This window comes from Ornithorhynchus anatinus, chromosome 16 (genome assembly GCF_004115215.2).
Source record: "Ornithorhynchus anatinus isolate Pmale09 chromosome 16, mOrnAna1.pri.v4, whole genome shotgun sequence".
Lineage (NCBI taxonomy): Eukaryota > Metazoa > Chordata > Mammalia > Monotremata > Ornithorhynchidae > Ornithorhynchus > Ornithorhynchus anatinus.
Genome location: NC_041743.1, coordinates 15,486,888 through 15,507,404, shown reverse-complemented (window position 1 = coordinate 15,507,404; position 20,517 = coordinate 15,486,888).

The window sequence follows — 20,517 nt, the reverse complement described above, 5'->3', positions numbered from 1 at the left end:
GCACTGAACCAACAAGTCGTCATTCGGTGTGGGAGTTTTAGGCCTGAGTGAACAAGATTCAGCAGTAGCTCCCGGATCCTTTCTCAGCGTGTCTGGTACCTGAGGAAACTTGGCAGGGAAGTCAGGAAGCGCCGGCTGGCAACGGAAAATGAAAACTTGCCTTTTAAATAGGGCTCGGTGTCCTCGTCCAGTCACCCCGTTTTTCCATTCTGTGTATGTTGAATGGAAAATGGAACTGGGAGCAATCCAGTGATGTGTGGCATTTTGTTTTGACTTTGCAAATCGGTAGGAGAAGCAGGTTCGTATTTGCTTCCTCGTGGCCCTGTGTGGCGGGGACGTCTAAACTTTGGCTTCTCGATTCCCATTCTTCCCCTGCCGTTCCTCTCCCTCTGCTGTTCAGGGAGCCGGCTGCCTGCCCTCTCACCCCTTAAAAGACGATCTGGACACTCAGTCGTTGTGGTATTTCTTCGGCACTCACTAGCTGCCCCAAGCACTGTAGTAAGCCTCGGGGTCGTTGATACGATGTAAGCAGATCGAAGGCAGTCCCCGTTCGCGACACGGGGCTCATAATCTAAGAGGTAATAATAAAAACAATAATGTCGGTATTTGTTAAGCGCTTACTATGTGCAGAGCACTGCTCTAAGCGCTGGGGGAGACACAGGGTAATCGGGTTGTCCCACGTGAGGCTCACGGTTAATCCCCATTTTACAGATGAGGGAACTGAGGCACAGAGAAGTGAGGTGACGTGCCCACAGTCGCACAGCTGACAAGTGGCGGAGCCGGAAGTCGAACCCATGACCTCTGACTCCGAAGCCCAGGCTCTTTTCCACTGAGCCACGTTGGGTGTTTAATCCCCATTTTACAGAGGAGGAAACTGAGGCTCAGAGAAGTCAAGTGACTTGCCCAAGCTCACACAGAGAGCAAGCGGCAGAGCCAGGATGAGAACCCAGGTCCTCTGACTGTTAGGCTGTGCTCTTTCCACTGGGCCACACTCTACTCTCTGCGGTTCCCTCCACAGTAATCGGGTTCCACAGGTTGAGTGGCTCCTTTCCCATTTCCGATGAAGGGGGAGGTCCGCTCGGATGGCTCATTAGCCGACCGGGAGCTGATAATAATAATAATAATGTTGGTATTTGTTAAGCGCTCACTATGTGCCGAGCACTGTTCTAAGCGCTGGGGTAGACACGGGGGAATCAGGTTGTCCCACGTGGGGCTCACAGTCTTCATCCCCATTTTACAGATGAGGGAACTGAGGCACCGAGAAGTGAAGTGACTTGCCCACAGTCACACAGCTGACGAGTGGCAGAGCCGGGATTCGAACCCATGAGCCCTGACTCCAAAGCCCGTGCTCTTTCCACTGAGCCACGCTGCTAATGCCCCTCCTCCCTGGGGAGCGGCTCTGAATTTATCCACAGTCCTGTGACCCCCAACTCTTGGGGTTGAGAGGGGTTTTGGACCCCCCCTCCCCCCTCATTTGGGTGCAGAAGTGGGGAAACTGACTCCTCTTCTGAGCCAGCCCTGTGGGGCTTCGGTGAAGGAGAAGAGCCCCGGCTATGATTTGGGGGTGGGGGGCTGGGTGAACGAGGATGGGGGTCAGGGAGAAACGGGATGCTGGTCACGGAATGTGGACGGGAAGTTGCTACAGTTGACTGCGTCATTCTGGGATATGGCTATGAGGCATGGGGATTCCCTCCTCTCCTTTCCCGTGGCCAGGGAGCTTGGGAGCACGAGGTGTCACTGCAGGAATTCCCGTCGTGAAGAGGGAGAGCGGGGAGAGGCCTTCCCAGACTCAGTGTCGGCAAATCCCTCACTCGCTCGGGGCACCTCCGTCGTGGGGGTAAAGGCTCGCTGAGGGCTGTCTGCTGGAAGTGACATCGTGAACCTGTTCTCCCTTCCACCTCGATTGTCAGCCCCATGTGGGATAGGGACTACATCCTACCTGACTGTCTTGAATCTATCCCAGGGCTTGGTTCAGTGCTTGGCACAGAGTAAGCGCTTCCCAAACGCCATCACTGTCATGAAAGAGATGGCAGTCGTCAAAGGAAGGAATTCAGGGCTGAGCGATTAGTCTCCCGGGAAGCTAGCCAACATGGGACAAACCGATGGGTGATCACTGGCCCGAATCTTGGACCATGAGGCAAAAAGCTCTCGGGACCCTCCGGGGATTTAGGGAGGGCCAGTATGGCATCATCATGGTTAACTCTGATCCCAGGCACCCGGGAGATGCCATCCTGGTGGAACTAGCCTTCTCTGGGCTCTAGATTATTTTCCTCCTCTCGAATGTAGGCTCCCTGTGGGCAGGGAACCCATCTACCAAATCCCTCGAGTGGCATCGTACTCACCCAGGTGCTTAGCACAGTACTCTGAAAGCAGTCGGCGCTCAATAAATATCACTGATCGACTAGGGGAAGCCAGAGGAACTGAAATGCACCATTCCCAGGACTGTCAGATTATGTCGCATCTACCCCGGCCCTGAATCCAGACGTTGGCGTATAGCGAGTGCTAAAAAAAGGTCAGTTTTTATTATTTTTCATGATTTTAAACACTCACTAGGTGCCAAACAATGTTCTTAGCACTGTGGTAGATATAAGGCTATCAGGTTGGACACAGTCCCTGTCCCAGCTGGGGGCTCACAACCTAGGTAGAGGGAATTGTTATTATTATCATTAATTATTCAGTGCAGTATCTCATCCCCATTTTGCAGATGATGAACCTCGGGTACAGAGGGGTTAAATGACTCGCCCAAGGTCACGCAGCGAGTCAGGGTCGGAGAGGCGTCTAGAACCCGGATCTCCTGATTCCTGTTCTGTGCCGTTTCCACTTTGCGGTGCAGGCTAGACACTGTTAGACTCCACACCAAGGACGGAAAGATCCCGAAAAACAGCCGTAAATCCAAAGTCCAGTAGGAATCCCGTGTTCAGTACGATGTGAGGTGGTGTCTCTTAGGCTCTGTTGACTCGCCAGCTACTTTGCCTGTGCAAGCCTCGCCCTCCACTAGCTCTTCATTCAAATCAGATTCATTTGGAAAGGGAGACTGTATTTGCAAATTCAGAGGCGAGACTCTCCCCCCTCCTTCCGTCCTTTCGATGGGACACAGAGAATGCTGTTTTAATGCCATTTGATCCCTGGAGACGTTTAGGTCTTCGCTCCAAGGAGCGGCCTCATTCGTTCTTTCATTCAGTCGTATTTATTGAGCGCTTTCTGTGTGCGGAGCTCTGTCCCAAAGGCTTGGGAGAGAACAGTTTAACAGTAAGCAGACACATTTCCTGCCCACAGTGAGCTTATCCCCTTCTCGAAGTTTCCTGTAGTTTATCCTGCTGTAGTGTTTCTACCAACGTCACTCTCCCTTACTCTCCCAGGTAGGAGAATTTCCACGTTTACCAGCGTGACCTCGGAAAGAGTTTTGTCCCAGTGTATCCTTCGCATTCGGCCTCCTCTGTGTTACAGAAACAATGACCGACCTGATCATCTTGTACCGACCCCAGCTTTTAGCGTAGTGCTGGGCCCATCTTAAGCTCTTCACAAATACCACACTTTTATTATTCTTGTGCCTAAAGGCGCTTGTAAGTTCTAGAATGGCTGGCTGAATATTAATCAGTCAGAGTAATAAAATGAATCCTATTTATTGGGCACTTACTATGTGAAGAGCCCTGTACTAAGCGCTTGGGAAAATACAGTGTAACAGAGTTGGTAGACACGTTCCCTGCCCGCAGCGAGCTTGTGGCCCAGAAGGGGAGACGGACATTGATATAAATAAATGAATTACGGATATCTAAACAACGGCTGTGGGGCTGAGGGAGGGAGTGAACGAAGGGTGCAAATCCAAGCGCAAGGGCGATGCAGAAGGGCGTGGGAGAAGAGGAGACGAGGGCTTAGTCGGGGAAGGCGTCTCGGAGGAGATGGGGTTTCAGCAGGCCTTTCGAGACGGAAGAGCGGATGCTAAGGGGGAGACAGTTCCAGATAGGGGAGAGAGGACGAGCGACCAGGTCGGCAGCGAGAGAGATGGGGGGAAGGAGCAGTGAGTGGTTTGGATTTGATGCAATATTGGATTTTCACTCCGACCCATCCCAATATTCTCAAGCCTTCCTTCTCCTTCCCCACCCCAAAACCTGCAGGAAAAAGGACCATCGCAAATCCCCTATCTTTAGCTGGCTGAATATCAATATCGGATACCAATATCAGGTACCGTTGATGTTATTAAGACGCAGGCTGAGATGTAGGTTTGCTTTTCAATGATCACCTTTCCCACACCTTGATACTCCATTTTTTTCCAGGTGCGCATTTCACTTCTGACTCTTTTCGGTTTTTCTACTACGAAGTAGCAAAATAGATGAGCTTAGCCCAAGCGCTGTTGCCGGTTCCCGTGCCAGAAATCCCTGGAATCTTGGGCTGTAAGGGATAGGTGGTTTGACAGGCGGATAAGAACGGGACATTTTTAGCGAGAGATTTTTAGCCCAGTGCCAGAGATGTAGCAGATCTCCAGTCTCGAACAAAGGAGCTTTCTCCATCTCTGTGATTCAGTGGATTCATTGCAAACAGCCTGGCTTCCTGCCTGTTTCTGTTCCTGCTTCATTAAGGTGGAGAAGTGAGGAGAGCTCAATCTGGAAAAGGGTTAATTCTTGCCCATGTGGGATCTTCTCTCTTAGCGATGGTTCTCGTCCCCTTGCAGAAGAATGTTCCCCAGTTCTGCCCTTGCTTCATGGCTCAAACACATCGTGACACCACACGTTAACGAGAAAACTCCCTGACTGGAACGGTGTTGTCGATTTCATCTCACGGTATTTTTAAAACCTGGAGAGAGCTCTCCGTTTGGTCCTTTAAAAATCCAGGGCCTTGACTATTCTTTGAATTCTGCAGCGACGTGCAGTTCCTAAATTCATTCATTCAGTAGTATTTATTGAGCGCTTACTGGGTGCAGAGCACCGTACTCAGCGCTTGGAACGTACAATTCGGCGACAGATAGAGACAATCCCTGCCCAGTGACGGGCTCGCAGTCTAAACGGGGGCGAGAGACGGCAAAGCAAAACAGAACAAAACAACATCATCAAGATAAATAGAATCAAGGAGATATGCACCTCATTAACGCAATGAATAGGGTAATAAATCATATGTACAAATGAGCACAGTGCTGAGGGGAGGGGAAGGGGGAGGAGCGGGGATGGCGAAGGGAGTGGAGGGGGAGCAGAGGGAAAGGGGGGACTCGGTCTGGGAAGGCCTCCAGGAGGAGGTGAGCTGGGTGTGGGCCATGGGTGCGTGAATCACTGTGGGTAAGGGCATGTGTCTGTTTATTGTTTTATTGTACTTCCCCAAGCACTTAGTACAGTGCTCTGCACACAGCAAGCGCTCAGTAGATACGATTGAGTGAATGAATGAATGCATGGATCGGTCTTGGAAGCGTGTGGCTTAAGGAAAACCGAACTGGAAGTCAGGAGATCTGGGTTCTAATCCCAGCTCCACCACTTGACTGCTGTATGACCTTGGGTAAGTCAAGTGAACAGGCATTCGCGGGGAACAGGCATTCACTGTGAGCGAGTGACTTCTCTGTGTCTCGGTTGTCTCACCTCTAGGATGGGCATCAAATACCTGTTCTCCCTGCCAAGTGGGCAGGGAATGCGTCTTTTATATTGTACTCGGCACACAGTAAGTGCTCAGTAGATACGATTGACTGCTGTAGGATGAAGGCTGTGTCTGATTAGAACGCAGTGTATCTACCCCTGCGTTTGGTACGTAAAAGGTGCTTTCACAAAGACCACAATTATTATTCTTTTCACTGCTTCCCATCATGTGCATATGAAGATTGTCCCTTGCTGTCCTTACTGTCACTCTTAAACTCCATCCTCCTTGTGACCTTCCCCATCACCGCAGACAACGCCACCATTCTCTCTGCCTCACAAGCTCATAATCTTGGCATTATCCTTGACTCATCACTCTCATCCAGCACCCATATTCGATGTGTCACCGAATGCCATCAGTTCTAGCTTCACGACATCGCTAAAACCCACCCTTCCTCTCCATCCAAACCGCCACGGTGCCGAACCAGGCATTTATCCTAGCCCGTCTTGACTTCAGCGTCCTTGCTGACCTCCCTGCCTCCCGATTCCAGTCCGTACCTCACCCTGCTGCCCGGATCATTTTTCTGAAGAAACGTTCGGTCCGCGTTTCCCCACTCCTCAGGAACCACCGGCTGTGTTTCATCCACCTCCGCATCAAACCGAAACTCCTTACCATCGACTTTAAACTCAGTCGCCTTTCCCTCTCCTATTTTATATCGTTTATTTCCTCCTGCAACCCAGCACATTCGCTTCACTCCTTTAACACCAACCTACTCACTGTGCCTCTAGCTCATCTATCTTGCCACCCACCCCTTGCCCTCGTCCTGCCTCTGGCCTCAAACTCTCCCCACAACTCCCTCTCCTATCTGCCAACAATCACTTTCCCCACCTTCGAAGTCTTATTAAAATCACATCTCCTCCAAGAAGCCTTCCCTGACTAGCCCTCATTTCTCCTACTCCCTCTCCCTTCCGTGCCAACCCTTTCACTTTCCGTTTAGCCCACTTCTTACAGTGCTCTGCACACGGTAAGTCCTCAATAAATACGGTTGAACGATTAGATTCGGAGACACGGCTGCCCTGGAGCTCGTCCGGCTCCGGAATGAACAGATGCGGGACCGTCGTTCGTTCAGTCGTATTTGTTGAGCGCTTACCGTCTGCAAAGCAATGTCCTAAATTCTTGGGAGTATAACATAACGAAAAACAGCTGGTGGTTCAGGGTGACAGAAGTCAGAGGTCCCCATCAGTTGGTCGCCAAGCCAGTCTCTGCAGAGACAGTCTCTCTGCTTCCACAGACAAGAGGTTGGCTCCGTTCACAGAGACACAGTCACTGGTGTTAGAGCCTTCCCGGCCTCTCCGGGGCTCTACCTGGACCCTGCTCATTCATTCACTAGTATTTATTGAGCGCTTACTATGTGCAGAGCACTGTACTGAGCGCTTGGAATGTACAGATCGGTGACAGATAGAGACAGTCCTTCCAGAGGGTCTCTGCTAGTCCCTTGGAAAGCTTCCTTTTTCCTCCTCCTCCTTCCTTTCCTCTCTGTGCCCCTTGTCCCGGGGTCATAGCCCTCAATCAAGGGTATTTATTGAGCTCTTACTGTGTGTAGAGCACTGTACTAATCACCTGGGATAAGATGGTAATCAATAAGGTATTGATTCCAGTCTTGGCTGTGCCACTTGTGTGCTGTGTGACCTTGGGCAAGTCACGTACCTTCTCGGGTCCAAACCATTATAGACAATTACTCTCCCGTCCTTCAAAGTCTTATCGAAGACACATCTCCTCCAAAAGCCTTTCCCTGACTAAGCCCTCTTTTCCTCTTCTCCCACTCCCTCTGTGTCACCCTGACTTGCTCCCTTTATTCATCCCCCATTCCAGCCCCACAGCACTTATATGTCCATATTTGTAATTTATTTGTATTCACATCTGTCTCCCCTTCTAGACAGTGAGCTTGTCACGGGCAGGGGATGTGTCTGTTTAGTCTGCTTATCGTTATACTCTCTCAAACGCTTAGTATAGTGCTCCGCACACGTAAGTGCTCAATAAATATGACTGATATTTGGCATTCACTACTTGGCGCTAACAGGACACAAGGCACTAAACGCTAAGCACCTGTATGTGTGTGTATGTGCATGCGTGCGTGCCCTTATGTTTCCACCTCCCTGGGTGGATCCAACTTTCATGTTTTGCTGTTCCCCTCCGGCTCCCTCCTCAGAAAACCCTTCCCCATGATCTACCCCTCACGGCAAATGAAAAACTGGCCCCACCAGCGCTCAGCTTTGCTTACACGAACTTCAGACTGCGCTCTTAATACTATTATTACTACTACTAAGAACTGTGATATGCGTTAAGCGCCTGGGTGCCAGGCGCTGTACGAAGTGCTGGGGTGGATACAAGCTCAACAGGTTGTCCCACGTGGGGCTCACGGTCTAAGTAGGAGGGAGAAGGGGCTTTGAATCCTCATTTTACAGATGAAAAAACTGAAGCCCAGAGAAACGAGGTGACTTACCCAAGGCGACCCGGCGGACAAGTGATGGAGCCGGGATTAGAACCCAGATCCTTCTGACTCCAAGGCCCGGGCTCTATCCAATGAGTCGCACAGCTCCTCTGTGACAATATAGCAGAGATGGTAGACACGCTCTCTGACTCTCAGGCCCGTTCTCTTTCCAGTATAGACCATGTTGCTTCTCATTCCTTCCCCAGGACCCGTTCCTTTCGCTGGGACAGAGATGGCGGCCTTCCTTGTTTGGCGGGGATTATCTAACGGCTGCCTGGTTCCAGGATTGCCTGGAATCTCAACGGGAGCCCCCAGAGGACCTTATCTAATCTGGACCACCTCCTTAGAGACTTCAGGGCCCTGTCTCCCCCGTTTCCTGTTGGTCTGTATTATTATCATAGTATTTGTTAAATGCTTACTCCGTGGCAAGTGTTATCCTAAGTACTGGGGTCACATGGGGCTCTCTGAAATGCTGGGACCGGTGCTCGGCTCACTGTTTGCTCTCGACAAATACGAGCGATCGATCGAACGTGTTGGAAATGTGTCATAAGGCGGAAGAGCTATGCAAATTTCATTAGCTAGTCGGCTGACACAGAGGAAAGACGGGCGGGCAGATTAGCCGTGGACCGCGTTTTCTTTCCTCAATCATCTTAAACGTTCTGTGCTCCTATTTCTGAGGGCACTGAGAGGGAATGATGATCACAGGTTGAATGTGGATTAGAATATTCCTGGCTGCATGAAGTCACAGAATGTACTACCATTTTTGGAAGAAGCTAAAGATCTCAGGGAAAATAAGCGCCATGTTTGTCCTCAATATGTTCATCTCCTTTCCACTGACATTGATGAGTACAGGCCCCTGAGACTCAATTTCTATTTTGGGAACACTAGCACATGTTGGTGAATTGGAATTCATCAAGACTTTTTCTTTTCATTATCCAGGCTTTCTCAAACGGGGAAGAATTTGAGAAAAAAAATTGTATGTATTCTGGAAGCCAGATGGCTTCCCTCAATGCCTACAAAACAAAATGTGCCTGCCTGCGGAGTCTAAATTTAAGGCAGTGATTGCAGAACTCACTCTGCATTTGATTACTGACCCTCTCAGTTCTGCTATTCACATCAGTTTGCTAGTGATGAGTCTCTTAAAATATACCCATAACATCATTCCTTCAAGTGAAAGTCACTTGAGGATTGAATGCTGAAAGGTTTTTTGGGTTTTTTTTCCGGTGGTGCTTGTCGAACGCTTACTACGGGCCAGGCACTGTGCTCACCGCTGGGGTAGATGCAGGCTAATCAGGCTAGACAAGGTCTATGCCCCATGTGGGGCTCACTGAGGTAACTGAGGCAGAGAGGGGTGAAATGACTTGTCCGAGGTCACACAGCAGCAAGGGGTATGGGCAGGATTACATACAACCCGGGTCCTCCGACTCTCAGGCCAGGGCTCTTTCCGCTAGACTACGTTGTTCGTCTTCAAAATAATGGTATCATTAATATCATAATGTATCTACCAGTCTCGGCTACGGGAGGGAGAGTCAAGCGGGGGCCCACCCGTTCCGTTCCTGGCTCGGGCAGTGGCTGGCGAGTGGCAGGCCATCCGCTACACGTCAAAACCCACCTGCGCTGGGCGTCGGCGGCATGGGAGAGCATCAAGGGCGAAGACTCAAGTTTACCGTATGGCAGGAGGCAGTGGTAAACCATCTCTGTATTTTTACCAAGAAAACTACCTGGATCCACTACCGGAACCATTGCAGATGGAGGTGGGGCGTTCTGGGAGAGATGTGTCCATGGCGTCGCGGTGGGTTTGAAGACGACTCGACGGCATGAGGCGAGACGAGACCTAAGGAGCGAGAACCAGACCTAAGAGTAAAGATTAATAAGCAGAGTACTTTGTTCCGGGGAAAGCGTTCCGTTGGTAAAATGGTGCCAGGACTCAGCGACCTTTCCAGCTCGTTTCAGAAAGGGCCGTAAAAGAGAACGGCTTACGGAAACATAAATAGAGCTGCGCTTTTTCATGTTTCTGAAAGGGCTGGATTAATATGAAAAGAGAAATTCCACATCAAGTTACCTTCAAGAACGCAAGACTACCACATATATTTTATCAGTCGGTCGCTCAGTAACATCTACTGAGTGTTTACTGGGTGCAGAACACTATACTGAGCGCTTGGGTGAGTAAAATGTAACAGAGTTGGTTTACTGGGGAAGACGATATTACTGAGAGTGAGTTTACCTCCTCGCAGACCAGTGTGGAAACGTATCTACTGGCTCTGTTATATTGTACTGTCCCAAGAGGCGGCGTGGCTCAGTGGAAAGAGCCCGGGCTTGGGAGTCAGAGGTCATGAGTTCGAATCCCGGCTCTGCCACTCGTCAGCTGTGGGACTGTGGGCAAGTCACTTCTCTGCGCCTCAGTTCCCTCATCTCTAAAATGGGGATTAAGACCGTGAGCCTCCCGTGGGACAATCTGATTACCCTGTATCTACCCCAGCGCTTAGAACAGTGCTCTGCACATAGTAGGTGCTTAACAAATCCTTATTATTACAGTACCCCTCACTTAGTAGGTGTTCAATAAATACCACTGATTGATTGAGGATCTGGATTCTAATCCCCACTCTGCCACTCGTCCGCTGTGTGACCTCGGGCAAATGGCCTCGCTTCTCTGTGCCTCGGTTACATCATCTGTAAATCGAGGATTAAGACCGTGAGCCCCATATGGGACAGGGACCGTGTGCAACAGGATTTGCTCGTATCCACCCCAGGGCTTAGTCAGTGCCGGTGTATAGCAAGTGCTTAAAAAATACCGTAATTATTATTCTTTAAGAAGAGCCACATTGTCCTCAGGACCTGGTCTGTCCGTTGCACTGTTGAATAGTGGAAATGTAAGTGTTCACTCTGCAGGGCAACCAACACCCCTATGGCCTTCTGAGCTGGAATCAGGGAGTGTGGATCAGGGAATGTCCCACCCCGTCCCCTTCTCCGGTTCCACCTCCTTGTTGCCCGGCTGGTAACTGCACTGTCGAAACCTCTTATTCGTTCATTCATTCAGTAGTATTTATGGAGCGCTTACTATGTGCAGAGCACTGTACTAAGCGCTTGGAATGTGCAAATCGGCACCAGATAGAGACAGTCCCTGCCCTCTGACGGGCTCACGGTCTAATCGGGGGAGACGGGCAGACGAGAACAATGGCAATAAGTAGAGTCGAGGGGAAGAGCGTCTCGTAAAAACCATGGCAAATGAATAGAATCCGGGGTGATGTACATCTCATTAAACAAAATAAATAGGGTGAAAACCTCTTAGACAGTGGATGAGGTGCCAGATAAAGCTGCCACTTATAAAATCTTGAAGGACTTCACCTGATAATTGGGTCACAGCTCAAAATGACGCCAATCCTCGAGGTACCGGCACAAACTCATTCCTGAGAAAAACGGAAATGATTATTTAGCCCGACAAGTAAAAGGCCATTCTGGTTATATCGATGCATACATTGCAGGGATGGGCGGGGAGATTTAATGAAGTCAGTGGCAGAGAAGCAGCTGTCTGCAATTTCTCACATCTTCCACGTGCTCTCTCATTCTTGGATCCTCTCCGCTTTTCCTTTTCCTAGCAATTTCTTTTCCTCTCCTAGGGCTTGGGGTTGCTTTTAAGAGTGGATGACAGGCACATATTCTCATTCTACATATGGAGGAATCAACCACATGGTGGACTTAGGCAACCAGAAGAAAGAAAATGTGAGAAGGCCGTTGTCCGTCTGGGCCATTTTGATGGAACTTGGGTAACTCAGTAACGTGAAAACACTTGCAAAATAATGACGGTAAAGCTCCGCTTTTCCCTGACTTTCTATTTTCAGTCTCTGTGTGCAAACAACTTCACATTCTTTTTGAAAAGACGGGACTTTTTTCATACCACGGACATTGTGAAGGATTTTGGAGGATATTTCAAAATGATTTTTTGAAGGCGCCTAAAAGCATTTTTTTTCTTCAAAGACTTTGATATCCTTAACCTCAGTTACAAAGTCCTCTGACCACCCATTCTAGAAAATTGGGAAATAAGGGAAATATAGCCACAAAAATACAGCTAGTACCTTGGGAACAGGAGCAGCGTTTCTCATTGCACAATTTGGATACAGTGGTTTTGTCGCATATAAACATGGAAACTCTGATTCTATTCCTAGTGGATGAACTGGTGATTGGTGTATCGGTAAGGGAAATTCTGGGAAAAAAACTATTTTCTTGTAATGACCTGTTCATAGGGTTTTCAGATGAAATCTCCTTGCTTAATTCATAAATGAAGGTCGTAATAAAATGAGTTGAGTGGATATCTCTGGCACCCTTTGGAGTTAATAGTAGCGATAGTAGTTTTTTAGTGCTTACTATGTGTCAAACACCGTTCTAAATGCTGGTGCAGATACAAGTTAATCGGGTTGAACCGAGTCCCTGTTCAACATGGGACTCACAGTCTAAGTTAACCTCATTTTACAGTTGAAGAAACAGGCTCAGAGAAGTGAAGTGACTGACTTGCCCAAGGTCACACAGCAGGTATGTGGTGGATCCAAATTAGAACCCAGGTCCTCTGCCTCCCAGGCCCATGCTCTTTCCACTAGACCATCCTGCTTCCCTGTTGTTCCTGTTTTCTTGTTCTCCTAATTCCTATTCTCTCTTCTTGAAAGATTTCATGTTTTATCTTTCTCTTCTGAGTGTTCTCTCCAACTTACTTGAGAGGAGAAAACCAACATTAGCGCTTCTAAAATGACTAGAGAGCAGATTTCTAGTCTTAGGAACGTCTGATTCACCCGCTGACTTGTATTTTGAAGCTTCCCTCATTTAGCACTGATGTGCCCTTCCCGTGAACTCCTCTGTATTCTTAAAAAAAAAAAAAAAAAAAAAAAATCACAACAGCGTGACTCAATTAGATTTTTGAAATAAAAATATGGTAAGTGATTTGCTCTCGGGCTTATTGCAGCAACCCAGGACTCTTCATCTATGAGCTAAGCAAACTGGCTGTGAAATGATGATCTTGTGTCTTTCTGCGTCCCCTTAGAGCATGATGTGTAAGAAAACTCTTCTAGGCTTGCCCGACCAGTGTGCCTTGATGTCCTGCTTTTTTGGGGGGTCAAATGGGGAAATTATGCTAGCGGGGTGGAGTTGATGATTGGTAATTTCTGGGTATTGAAATGGTATCAACAGAATCCAACCCTTATCTATGCTCTTTCTTCTCCCACTACACCTCAGCTCCCACTCTGCATTTCTCCCTAGCGCACCTTTTCACCTCCAACCCCCTCGGTCGTCCCTTCCTCCTGCCTAGAACTCCTTCCCTCTTCAGTGCCATGGCCTCTACCTCTCCCTGTCTTCAAGCCAATCAATCACTCAATCAGTGCTATCTATTGAACACTTACTAGACGCAGAGCACTGTACTAAGCTCTTGGGAGAGTACAATACAAGGGAATTAGCTGAATGTTCCCTGCTCATAACGAGCTTACGGTTTAGACGGGGAGACAGACGTTAATATAAATGATGCAATCCAATCGCGCTTAGCAAGTGGCTTTATCTGACTCTGTGTGACCCGGTTATCTTTGGCCACCCAGCACTTAGGACAGTGCTTGGCACATAGTAAGGTTTTAATAAATACCACAATCATTATCATTCTCCCCACTATCGACTGGGAATATAGGGATTCACGAGTGTCTGTTGCGGTACTTCCATAACGTACTGATTTATGTATTTTGCTATTAATCAGTCATTGGTATTTATTGAGCCCCTACTGTGTACAGAGCACTGCATTCATTCAGTCAATGGTATTTGTTGAGCATTTACTCTGCGCAGAGCCCTGTACTAAGCGCCTGGGAGAGTACGATGCGACAATAAACGGACACATTCCCCGCCCACAACGAATTAACAGTCTAGAAGAGAGGAGACAGACATCAGTGCAAATGAAAAGTTACAGATATGTACGTAAGTGCTGTGGGGCTGCGAGGTGGGAAGAACGTAGGATGAGTGATGGTAGTAAGGCCTTCTGGATGGATAGGAAAGGGCGGATTTTAGTGATGTCGCGAAGGTGGGACCGACAGGATGTAGTGATGGATTGGATGAGAGAGAGGAGTCAAGGAACGACGCCGAGGTTACGGGCTTGAGAGACAGAAAGGAGGGTGGTGCCGTCTCCAGCGATGGGAAAGTCATGGAGGAGACAGGATTTGGGTGGGAAGATAAGGAGTATTTATTGAGTGCTTATTGTGAGCACAACACTGTACTAAGCACTTGGGAGAGTACAATCCAACAGAGCGGGAAAACACTGTACTGGCCCATAGGGAGTTTATTATAGTCTAGAAGAACTACTTAGGCACTCTTTCCTCCTATCTGTAATTTAGTGCCTCCGGACTGTAAACTCATCTCTAGATTGTAGGCTCGCTGACGGCAGGGAACCGGTCTACCGACTCTGTTGTACACTCCCAAGTGATTAGTTAAGTGCTCTGCACCCCGTAAGCACTCAGTAAATACGTAGTGATGATTAGCGTGTATCTGTCTCCCCCGTAGATGGTAAATTCCCCGTGGACCTGGGAATCATGAGTCCTCCATGTAGCCTACTGTCCCAGGAGCCGTATACAAAATTCGACCCAGAGTAGGTGTTCACCAAAAGCTACTGGTTGAAGCCGCTTGGTGTAATGGGTAGAGCATGGGCCTGGGAGTCAAGAAGGTCGTGGGTTCTAATCCTGGCTCTGCCACTTGTCTGTTATGTGACTGTGAGCAAGTCACTTCACTTCTCCATCGCGCACTTGCCTCATCTGTAAAAGGGGGATTGAGACCGTGAGCCCCTCATGGCAGAGGGACTATGTCCGATCCGATTTGTCTGTATCCGGTCCAGCCCTTAGAACGGTGCCTGGCACACAATAAGCGCTTAACCGATGCCAAAGTAATTATTATTGTTGATTAATACGGGACTTTAAAAAAAGGACACAGGTGAATGTCTGTCAAGGGGGTGAAAAATCCCCATTATCAGGATTGCGAACAGTTCTTACAGAATCTTCTTAAACAGGTTGAGTTCCCATTTCTATATTTAGCATTTCCTTTCCTTGCGGCAGGGATTTTAAAAAAGGGTTTGTCATTCACCAGGTCTTTCTCATGAGATTCAAGGACTTCATGGATCCAAACTGCATTCCAGAACGGGAATCCCTTCAGGAGAAGGAGGTATTCGGTTTTGAATAATAGAGGTATTCATTGCATGCCAAGGAACGGTTTGGCCACAATACAATCAGCCTACTCTTTAGAGTCGAATTATGCTATAACCCCTAATGGAATACTAGAAAATGGTTATAGTATGGTATTACGCTTAAATTGCAAAATGACCTGGGTGCCTAATCTGATAAGTATTGAGTATATTTTTCTCTGAAAACGAAATACAACAGAAAAAGGTTTATTTTACGTACTCTAACCACTTTTTCGTCCCATTTATTAATCAGTGGCATCAGTTGAGCACTTATTGAGTGCAGAGCACTACTAAGAGTTTAGGAGTACAACAGAGTTGGTAGGCATGTTCTCTGTCAACAAGGAGCTTTAAAGACGAGATGATTTTATGTGCATATTTCCCTATACCTTGCAAGCTCTTTGTGAGCAGGAATTGTGACTTCTTCCTAAGCTTTTCCCAGAGTGCTAAGAACCCAGTAGCCGTTCAGTAAATACCGTTGTTTGATTGAAAATGACAATAAACAACGAATCCCAGACCTGCCCTGCAGCTGCCTTGAGAAAGCAGAGACGCCAAGAGTAGGAGAAGAACAATGAGTCAACCTGTAGACGGTAAGATTGTTTTTCTTCATTCATTCAATCAAATTTATTGAGCGCTTACTGTGTGCAGAGCACTGTACTAAGCACTTGGAAAGTACAATTTGGCAACAGATAGAGACAATCCCTACCCAACAACGGGCAATTTCTACCAACTCCGTTGTACTGGACTTCTCCAAGCACTTAGTTCAGTGCTCTTCACACCGTAAACCCTCAATAAAACCCCCCAGATACCCAAACCAAAACAGGCCCAATCAATCAGTGGTATTCACTGAGTGCTTCGTATGTGCAGAGCACTGTACTAAGCGCTTGAGAGAGTACAATATGACCATAAACAGACATACTCCCTGCCTCAACGAGTTTACGGCCCAGAGAGGTTGAGCGATTTACCCAAGGTCATGCAGCGGTATGAGGAAGAGTCAGGGTTTCTAACCCTGGAAAGCAGCATGGCATAGTGGATAGTTCAAGGGCCTGGAAGTCAGAAGGTCATGGGTTCTAATCCCGCTCCTCCACTTATCTGCCGTGTGATCTCGGGCAAGTCACCTCTCTGGACCTCCGTGACCTCATCTGTAAATTGGGGCTTGAGGCGGTGAGCCCTACGGGGGACAGGGACGGCGCTCGTATCCATCCCAACGCTTAGTATGGTGCCTGGCACACAGTAAGCGCTTAACAAATACCGTGATTATTATTAAACCTGATCTCCTGGGCTTGTGTTTTCTCCTTTAATCCACACTGCTTTTCTATGGGCCACCAAGTGAAGATTTATTGGGGTTGGATGGTGGGCAAGTCACTTTTAACTTCTCTGTGCCTCAGTTACCTCATCTGTAAAATGGGGATGAAGACTGTGAGCCTCATGTGGGACAATCTGTTTACCCCGTATCTACCCCAGTGCTTAGAACAGTGTTCTGCACACAGTAAGTGCTTAACAAATACCAACATTGTTATCCCGAATCGCAAAGATGGAGGGCGAAGAGAGCAGTCCTCGCACCTGAATCCCTTGTCAGAAACAGAGTCCCGTACTGGATAGACCACAGTCAATCAATCAATCAATCATATTTATTCAGCGCTTACTGTGTGCAAAGCACTGTACTAAGCGCTTGGAAGAATACGATATAACAATGTAACGGACACGTTCCCCTCCCCACAGTGAGCTTGCGATGCGTCACTCGTGATTTTATGCCCCGGTGCTTATTCAGAATAAAAACGGGTCTAAATTTCAGACCTCTATTTTTATCTCCAGCTTGAGGAACATGAGTCAGTGTCCTAATTCAAACACTGGCTATGACTAACCTAAGAAATTGATGTCAGAAAGAAAAATCTATTTTTTCCTCACAAAAAAGCATCTACTGCATCTTTGCAGGGAATCCCCGATGAATCACAGATGCCTATACCATCCAGGAGTTACCTGTTCATACATGGCACCAGAAGGTGTAGAGCTTTGGGGATTTCAGAATCCCAGTCGTGTCCTCCACCCCCTGGCGATGTTAAAAAGCTAATTAATATCCGGGGCCAAGGCCTCAAGGAAGAAAGTTGATCTTTTGTCTGGAAATGGTTTCTTCTATTCTTAGCCTTTTGTATTTCGCCTCCAGGACTCTGAGACAAGGGTCTATAATACCCCTTTTATTTTATTTTACCCTGGATTCCAGCCTCGGTTCAAGTCCCTAAAGTAGGTAATTGTTTAAAGATGATCGCTTCATTTTGGAGGTTCCCTCCTCCTCAGTACGATGGAGTGGGGGTGCCACCGCTGATGCCCGTATCCAGGATGCTTTTATTTCGTTTCGCAGGGGATAGTGATGTTTGTGTGGTGATGTGCGTTTGTGTTGACGCTGGGCTCTTTGCGGTATGAGGCGGTGTTTGGTGCGTTCACTGAGCGGAAAGAAGCCACTGCTCTTGAGTTTGCCACGATGCCGCTCTGTGGCAATCACGGCCCTCCCAGCGTGAGAATAAGGGGTGGGTGGTTCTTAGCCCAACTACTGGAAAAGTCATCCACAGCCGAGTCGGGAGGAATGGGAAAGCACCTGGACATGGGGACTTGCTCACCTGCTAAGCTACCCTGGCAAAGAGAGGAAAGTCTGAGGAAATAATAATAATAATCGTGGTATTTGTTAAGCTCTTACTCTGTGGCAGGCACTGTACTAAGCACTGGGGTGGATACAGGCGAATCGAGTTGGACACAGTCCCTGTCCCACACGTGTCTCACGGTCTTAATCCCCATTTTCCAGGTGAGGGAACTGAGGCCCGGAGAAGAGAAATGTCTTGCCCAAGGTCACCCAACGGGCAAGTGGCAGAGCAGGGATTAGAACCCGGGTCCTTTTGACTCTCGGGCCCGGGCTCTAGATACTTGGCCACGCGGCTTCTCCGCCCCTGAATTTCAGTGACACCTCCGCCGCCACCATCTTTGAGGGGGGAAGTGAAAATACAGATTTTCCCTTTTCCCCTTCCCTGCCCCTCTGCTACCGTAGAAGACCTCCGGGACAGTGGTGGGTGAGCGAAGCAGGGCCGGAGGTGTGACATAGTGTGGCTTAGTGGAACGAGCACGGGCTTGGGAGTCAGAGGTCCTGGTTTCTAATCCCAGCTCTGCCGATTTCTAGCTCCATGACCTTGGGTAAGTCACTTCACTTCCCTGGGCCTCAGTTTCCTCAGCTGCAAAATGATTCGATCCTACTCCTTCCTACTTAGACTGTGAGCCCCATGTGGGACAGGGACTATGTCCAACCTGATTAACTTCTGTCTATCCCAGCACTGAGAACAGCGTTAGGCACACATTAAGCGCTTACCAGGCACCATGATTATTCTCCTTACTAGTAATAATTATTATTTCCCAGTACTATATTAGCAAATTTGACCCGCCATTTGATGTTGATTATGGTGCACAGTAAATAGTAATGATCAGTAGATGGCAAGTAGTCGGTGAAGCAGCACGGACTAGTGGATGGAGCGCAGGCCTGAGAGTCAGAAGGCTCTGGGTTCGAATCCTGACTCCGCCACTTGTCCGCTGGGTGATCTCGGGCAAGTCACTTCTCTTCTCTGGGCCTCAGTTGCCTCATCCGGAAAATGGGGATTAAGACCGTGAGCCGAGAACGAACGCGGCGAGGAAGTTTCAATGAGGCGGACGCGTGCCATTAAACAGAAACGGCTTTCCTGCGGCTGATAAGACTGAAGACGGTTAAACGTAAAACCGCAGTTTATGGAAAATGTTGTGACGGAAGAGCCGTTATCAGTCACGAAAGGCATCCTCTCCAGATGAAGATCACATTGGTTCTGCTGCCTGACACCCATGAGAGAGACGCTATTTGAGGATAGAGGATCTGTGACAGGAGAACCTGGTGTTTGCTGATTTAAAAACCAATGTTACCCAAGGCTCTCCACCCACCTTATATAATAAAGCAGAATTTCTCTCACTATGTCCTTTTTTTTTTTTTTTTGGCCTTTCATCACCCAGTTTCACCGCTTGATTCTTCTGTCTGATATCTTAATAATAATAATTTTTGCGGTACCAGTTAAGTGCTTACTATGTGCCAGGCACTGTATTAAGCACTGGGGTAGTTACAAGGTAAACATATTGTTCGTAGTCCCAGTCCCTCATGGGGCTCCTGTCTTAATCTCCATTTTTACGGATGAGGAAGCTGAGGCACAGAGTAGTAAAGTGACTTGCCTGTGGTTACACAACAGACGAGTGGTGGAGTCAGAATTAGAACCCACATCCTTCTGACTTACAGGCACGTGCCCCTTCTCCTAGATCACGCCGCTTCTCATCCAGGGCCAGCGAGGGATAAACAGATAGCGGACTGCAAGCCTCGTGTCCAACCTAGTTATCTCATATCTAGCCGAGCATTTATTACAGCGCTGAGCGTATAGTAAGCACTTAACAAGGATTACGGGAATCAGTAGTAATTTATAAGAGCAAAGTAGGCTTACATCCTCCCTTTCTAGGTGCTGAGAGTTAGGGATATCTGGGTAAGGTATCAGGGGGTTTTGGGGAGTGGGTGATCAAGAGATGGTCCCAAGGTGGAAGACCCCCGTCTCTACGAACAGGGATCGTTGCGGGTGATCCGAGGAATGGGGTTTGAAGAGAAATCCTCAATCCAACTGCTTCTGGGCTTCCAAGGTCAGACTGAGTTTCCTGTCCTCTCCTCCTTCTGCCTTCCTAAAGGGGAAAAACAGCACTAAGCAGCCTCCCAGGCTGTGTGCCAGAAAGCAATGAGTCCTCTTTCAGTTTCCCAGGAGGTAATTAGAAGAGCAAGGAGAGAACAATTTAGCAAATGGGCCTGGGCTCTCTAAGAGAGAGAATGTGAACAATATTCCTCTTTCCTTCTCACTGGTGGGTTTTGCAAGACAAAAGTGAAGGACAGTCGGAATCTGTAACGGGCATCGAGGGGGAGAGAAACCACTCATAACTCACAGAAAGCTACGACTGAGTAACCGGGGCTGTGATTGAATTTCCAGTCTTTCGGATGGCGGATTTGGCAATTTCGCACAATAGGGATCGATGCGGGATTCCTTTGATGTGGTTTCAAAGTGCCAGAGAGGCAACCTCACGGAACCGTGTGGTATATTTTCCATGACACTTATCCCCGGGGGATGGGTATGTTTTGGCTGGTGGAGTGTGGAAATGCAGATTCCCTTGTCACCTGTATGGAAACTCTGTTTCACGGTCCTTTCGTTCTCAGACTGGAGGATGTGGTGAGCACAAGGTATGTGCGCTAAATTTT